This window comes from Dioscorea cayenensis, chromosome 19 (assembly GCF_009730915.1).
Source record: "Dioscorea cayenensis subsp. rotundata cultivar TDr96_F1 chromosome 19, TDr96_F1_v2_PseudoChromosome.rev07_lg8_w22 25.fasta, whole genome shotgun sequence".
In the NCBI taxonomy this organism is placed as follows: Eukaryota; Viridiplantae; Streptophyta; class Magnoliopsida; order Dioscoreales; family Dioscoreaceae; genus Dioscorea; species Dioscorea cayenensis.
Window position 1 is genome coordinate 22,280,366 of NC_052489.1, and position 7,452 is coordinate 22,287,817.

Here is a 7,452-nt window from a genome sequence, read left to right on the forward strand (position 1 = left end):
CAAGAGCATCAGCCAAGCAAAAAAAAATGTATGTTCTTAATCGGAGGTTCCCATGACATTGTCTGGTGTAATTAATATTAGCGACTTGCCCCTAATAGGAGTCATGAACCTGCAGTCATCTGAAATATAAAAATAATTAAAATTTGATTTGTGATCCATATTTTTAACCGGTCAATCCTAATTAAAGGCCGGATAAAAAAAAGGAGCCCACAGTATTCATCAAGCCTGCAAGAAGGCAACATATGTACAAAAATATAGGAATAAGATAGGAAACGCAGCAACATCAATGTCCTTTTAGTAAACCTTAATCAATTACACTTGCTCCATTGTACTTTGAGAAATGATTTCTTAAACTCTTCTTGCCCTTTGAAGGCAACAACTGAGATCTACACAAAGGGCAAGTGGATGCTCTAAATTCATCCATTTGTCTATGCACTCCTTGTGGAAGACATGAGAGAAGTTGCTAAGCTCTCTCACTTCATCCTTCTCCTCCAACTTTCTCAAGCACACTAGAGACAAAGCTTCATCATCTTCATAATCTTTGGCTTCTTTGCAACTCTGGTGGAGCATTGAGAACTTGATAATAGGAAGATCAATGAGGAGGTTGTTATTAGCTTGGTGCATGGTGACATTTGAGACATAAACATGGTCCCATGGAGGAGCAAGCAGTGTAGTTGGTGATGAAACCAGGCCAAGTTGGAAGAGAGCTTTTGTGATAGCCAGCCATAAGCCATCTACAACACTTACTAAAAATAGCACAGGCTTTGGCAACACTATTGTGTAGCGATATGCGGAAGTTGGAGTAGAAGTGAAAGAGGGCATGATATCTCTAAGAAGATTAAGATAAGAAGAAAAGGATGTGTGTGACTGTATAATATGTATGTAAGGTCAAGGAAAAGGGAGAAGCAATAGGATGTTATATTTCAAAGCAAGGACCACACTGAGAATACTTGCCAAAGACTTGCAAACAAAAGTAGTAGGAGATTTCCCTGAAAAATAATCTATATAATTCCATGTGTGGGTTATTCATTCTCTATAAAATAGCAAGTAAATGGTGCAGTATTAGTGTACAAAGAAGATTGAAAGTAGCAGTAGAGCCGTGTGATAAAAAATTTGTTCGTTTTGCTCTAGTCATATAACATCCTTAGTTAATAGGTTTCACGTTACCTTTTTGTGAGGCTGAGATTGCGTCTCCATAGCCTAGAGGTCCTTAAGGGTACTTAGCATTTGAGTTTGTCACGCCCCAAACTCGGTGCACCGACAAACGGCCGCATACCCACAAGGCCGAGACCAAGTGAACATGCAAGGCCTCAGAACCTGTCTTACAAAAGGATATAACATCTAACAGTAGCTGGATTCGAGAGAGAAGTTACAAGGTTCAAAATATAACAAAATCAACTATCGAGGTTTGATACTACAATTATTCAAAGATATGGAAAATCTAAAACCTCAAGAAAGGAAAATTTATCAACTTACTAGCACTTGAAGACAACTTGACCCAAGACGCTAAGCTGCCACCACTCACACCTATTCCTGATTTGGAGAAAAAAACAAGAACAACTTAATGAGCTTGGGACCCTAGTAAGCAACCACTAAAAATGTTAGGATCATAAAAAGTTTCAAAAATTCAGAATTGAAATCAGTAATATGATATAGAAAAACAACCAAAATACAATTTAGAATCAAAACAAAAACATCCAATATAGCTTGATTTTCAGATAAATACAATATATGTCTCCCAATAACTATGGTCAAACAAAAATATCTGAGTTCATTTGTTTACCCTCGGTGACCTGAGTCAGAACATCAAAGTTTATTTGTTTATCATCGGTGACCCGAGTTAGAATATCAGAGGCATTATTCTTCACTAATGAAACAGTACAAAACTATAGTTTCTTAACATATTAGATACGTGTCGACAAGGTCAATGTTTAACCCTTAGTAATAGGATTAGTACATAGTTAATTGGGGACTAATTTTAATGTCAAAATACATAATGCCAGCGAAAACATAATGTCAAAGTTCAGAATGAGCAAAATATGGAGTAAATTGTCAAACAATTTCATCAGTCGCATGATCCCATTTTTATAATATCAAAATAAACTAGTTATTTGAATTTGAACCGATAATTTATAAAAATTGTCGAATAACTGAATAATTCATATAATTCACAAATATGATTAACCAGGAAACTATATATATATATATATATAATTTTCAAGCAACTGAGAGAAATATAAATAATTACAATTAAATAAAATATCTGATAATTCACATAATAAATAATCCGAAATTAAATAAATATTTAATAATTCAAATAATTCAGATAATTAAGAAAAAGGATATCATAAATTAGAATTTTAGCTAACTAAAAGAAAATTCTGAAAATAGTCATAATCTAGACATACTATAAAGTAGATGTATAAACTGCTCTGAGAGTGATTCAAGAAATAATTTTAATATTTTTATTTATATTATATATGGTATTAATAATTGAAAATTTTAATTGCATAATAGACATTGATTTCATCATGGCATTAAATCGGTTTTATATTAAATATTTAATTGGATCTTCTAATGGAAACGAATGGTAATTTGATTGGAGAGAGTTTTAAGAAATTTTTTTTATTTTTTTTTTGCATATATTTAAAGTGGCATTGATTTTATCATGGCCATTAAATCCGTTTTATATTAAATCCTTCCTTTTTTCTAAAGTTTTTGGTTTAAAAAAAAAGTTAACAATATTTATTTGATATTATATTAAATATGAAAAATGCAACGAAAAAATTGGAGACTAAATAAATAATATTATTATATTAAATAAGATCTTTTAATAAAACGGATAATAGTTGGATTGGTGAGGGTTTTAAGAAAGATTTTTAAATCCTTTTTTAAAGAATTTTCCTCATTGCATTATGAATACGCAAGGCTTAATGGAATTGATTTCATTATGGGAGTCTTATATTAAACATTTAATAAGACCTACTCATGGAAATGGATAGCATTTGGAAATTAAAAATCTTTGTTAAATTTATTTGGAATTATTTGTTTAGAAAAAAATAAGCAATATTTATTTGAAATTACATAAAATATGAAAAAATAAAATATATTTTGTTATTAATAAAAAAATTATAATTAAATGAATAAAAAAAGTTAATGGTATTTATTTGGTATTACATTACATTACTACATGGGCTTTTTTTTAATTACCAATAGTTTTATATTTATTAAATGATATTGGTTGGGTTTATGGGAAGATGAGTAGACAATTGTAAAAAAGAAGATGAAAATCTAAAATAAAAGAAATTAAATGATGCTATTAATATATATTGTCCATATTCTAATGAAAATGAGTAACAATTCCCTTTCTTGGTATAGGTTTGTTTTTCACATAAGTGTTTATAATGTTACTATTTAGTTTATCATAGTTTTGTTACTCTTTTTTTAATTTCATTGTTCATTCATTTGTTATTTGGTTGTGTTCTTTTTATTGCAAATATCATAATTGTTTGATATGTTCTAATTTGAATTAATTTGCAGGTAATGAAAAGCCAAGTAGGTATTCTGCCAAAAGTTTTTTAAATCTACTTTCAAGTTATCTATACAATACTATTATGCATAATCTGTCCCAGAGTGTTTCTAGGAACAAATTAAAATTTTTTAGTACATTTAAGTTTTTATTTATATTACTTATGATATTAATAATTAAAAAAAAAATTAATTGCACTTATTTATTTATGCAATAAATGTCCATAAGACCTTTGAAATCCAAAGTATACAAACAGTTTCCATGAGTTGTTTACTTGTATTATTTTTATAATATGCTCTCATAGTATTTCAAGCAATAAATTTAATTTTTTAATTACATCTAAATTTTTATTTATATTACTTAAATATTAATTATAGAAAATTTTAATTGTGCTTATTTATTTATGTAATAAATGTCTATGAGATCGATTTTTGAAATCAAAAGTATACAATAGTTTCCATGAGTTGTTTAATTATATTATTTTTATAATCCTCACTTGAGTATTTGAAGGAATAAGTTTAAATTTTTTATTACATTTAAGTTTTTATTTATATTTCTTATGGTATTAATCATAGAAAATTTTTAATTGTACTTATTTATTTATGCAATAAATATACATAAGATTTTTGAAATCCAAATTATACAATAGTTTTCATAGTATGAGTTGTTTAGACATATTTTTTTTTATAATTTGCTTCTAGAATATTTCAAAGAACAAATTAAATTTTTTTATTACATTTAAAGTTTTATTTATGTTACTTTTGATATTAATAATTAAAAAACTTTAAATTCACTTATTTATTTATTCAAAACTCCGATGCGAAGCCGGGGAGAATGCCTAGTTTAAAAAAATAATAAATGACTAATCAACCAATCATGAATGTATAAAATAATTAAATTAACAAATTTAGCTAGTGTCAAATATATATATATATATATATATATATAGTATAATTTATATGTGGTTACTTACCTGGATGTCTTCAAATTTTAACTCACACTCAAAGACAAGATCATCCCTTCTTGAAATATCCTAGAAAAGGCATAGCCCAAATATAAAACCCAAAACATAATTTTAACAAAACTCAAAACAATGGACCATAAACCAAGCTAAAAAGAAAGGATTCACACTTTACTCCTAGTGCTAGACATCTCATGTGACCAAAGAATAAAGAATACTAAAATACTAGCTAGTTATGACCCCAAGATTGAGGAGGAACTAAGTGTGTGTTTGGATGGGGGAATCATTACTTACACATTCCCATGCCTCCATTTGGATGCATTTTTTAGAAGGCAATCATTACACTGTGGAGGTCAGCATTAACCCCCCATGGGGTAATGAACCATTCCTCTTTCAAAATTACTATTATGCCCTTGTGAAACATAAAAAAAACTTATATAAAAAATTAATAGTTATTTGAAATTAATTTCTAATTAAACATTAATTAATAATAATGAAATAAATATTTATGTTTTAAATATTTTATAAATAATAATTATTGAAATAAATATTATTAGAAATTCATTAAAAAAAATTTAAGTACGGAATGTAATTAAAAATTATTTGAAATTAATTTATAATTAAAAAATTAATTAATATTAATAAATTAAATATTTATGTTTTAAATATTTTAGAAATAATAATTATTTGAAATTAATTTAAAAAATTTAAGTACGGAATGAAATTAATTATTTGAAATTAATTTCTAATTAAACACTAATTAGTAATAATAAAATAAATATTTACGTTTTCATTATTTTATAAATAATAATTACTTATTGGAAATTAATTAATAATTTTTAAGTACGGAATGTAATTAAAAGTTATTTGAAATTAATTTCTAATTAAACATTAATTAATTAACAATAAATTAAATATTTATATTTTAATTATTTTAGAAATAATAATTATTTGAATTAATATTATTTTAAATTAATTGAAAAATTTTAAGTACGGAATGAAATTAATTTCTAATTAAATATTACTTAATAATAATAAAATAATATTTATGTTTTTATTATTTTATAAATAATAATTACTTAAAAAAGGTATCATTTTTTTATACAAGGGTAAAAAGGTAATCTTAGCACAACTCCATTTTTTTTTTTCCATTCCCAATGAATTACCTCTCCAACAAAACACTCCCCCCTCTTCATTACTTCATTTCCCCTCATTCCATTACGGTAATCCAAACTCTACCTAATACCCAAGGATCTTACTCATGCAAGGCTTTAGGTATAACTCCCACACTATTTGACCACCAAGCATTAAGACAAGGTTAACTAGCAAATACATGGCAAAACATATGGTCATTGAAAAAGAAGCAATTCAAGCATACATACCTATACATGTATAGGTAAAATCATATAAGATTTAACATCTAAAAAAAATGAGAACATCTAGATTTGGCAAACTAGAATCAGGGAAGATTAGAGCAATTACAAGACTTGTGATCAAAATAATTGCATCTATATGAAGAAACAACTCATAGTCGGCATATACAAAGTCTTGAAGCAACTATTTACAAAAACAACAACTAAAGAGAAAATCTGAAAGCCAACTAAATTTAAAACAATACTACAACTAATAGGTGCCAAGAATGCATAAAGACATGGAGGAAAAGCTAGTAATGCATGAAAATACTCCTAGGCTTATGTAACCAACACTAACTCAAGCCATACATCAAGCAAATCATGCCAAGAGATCAAGAAAAGGCAACCTAATCACAATGCATAGATATCTTAGATTCCCAAGGCATAGCAAGCAACAAGAACTCATTGAGGCATTTTAACAAACACCTTGTGTGCAAGATGAATGCTATGGTTTGCATCATTTGCCTAAATCCATGTTAGGAAAAAAAAAATATACAAACATTCCAACATCACAAACAAAGACAAGATCCTAGTTCATACAAGGTTTTTAAACCCTTACACATGCACAAGAGAAACTAGATTACCAATCATCAAGCCTCTAAGCAACAACATGGTTATATATACACTCCAAAACAAGGAGAAAAGGGTTACCTAAGGTTCGGTTACCCAGCTCCTCCACAAGCTTCCTCTCCACCCTCCATCAAAGCTCTAATCCCTTCTAAAAATCCTAACATAAGCAAGAGAGAAAGAGGGCTGCTTACAAAAGTCCAAATCCCTAACACCTTACTGCAGGAATGGGCGGCAACATGGCATCGGAGAAGGACGGAGTGGTTGTTGGAGTGGTGAGGCATGGTTGTTGGGGACGGCTGTTAGGTATGGCTTTGGTGGGAGAAGGTGAGCAGTTGTTTAAAGGAGGAAGACAAAGAAAATCTTACGGTTACAATTGAAGAATGAAAAGAGAAAGTTATGGTGGTGGGGTCCATAGACTTATTCATCTATAGTTTCCAAATGCACTCTGCAGAAGGGCATTAAAGGAATAGATTTTTTATTGTTTCAAAAACTCTCACTACTACATAAATGCCTATTTACAACCGTCATGAACCATTGCCAAAGGTCTTACAGGCGTTGCATAAGATCTATTGCAGTAGTATGGCAGCCGCTGCATATGCTTCCGTTGCAATAGATTATTATAGTAGTTCTATACATTCTGTTGTAACGGTTTCACACTGTTGTCCAAGCAGTTCTAATTGGAATTGGTTTTTGTAGCGGTTTTTAATTTGCAGCTGTTGCTTCATATATTACAGCGGTTTTACAATACCTAGCACAATGTGTTTTTAATACTTATTGCATCAGTTTTGTAATATCTATTGCAATAGTGTTGTAATACCTAGTGTAGCGGTAATATCTATTGTAGCAGTTTTATAATACATTTTGCTGCAGTTTGATAATATATGTTGTAGCGATTTAGTAATATATATTACAACAGTTATATAACATCTATGACAACAGTTGTGTAAAACTATTTATTTTTTCGAATCTATTGTATCGGT

General features: G+C 28.6%; 1 long non-coding RNA gene across 2 annotated transcripts; it reads right to left on the reverse strand.

The window, feature by feature from the left end:
* Positions 1 to 215: 215 nt before the first annotated feature.
* Positions 216 to 6,831, reverse strand: LOC120250372. Of its 2 annotated transcripts, none has more exons than XR_005533005.1 (4): positions 6,554 to 6,831; positions 4,503 to 4,562; positions 1,477 to 1,533; positions 216 to 1,317 (listed from the first exon to the last, which is right to left on the reverse strand). It is a non-coding gene; the product is annotated as an uncharacterized LOC120250372 (long non-coding RNA). The 2 variants fall into 2 exon arrangements; XR_005533006.1 differs by having other exon boundaries at positions 216 to 1,321.
* Positions 6,832 to 7,452: the final 621 nt, after the last annotated feature.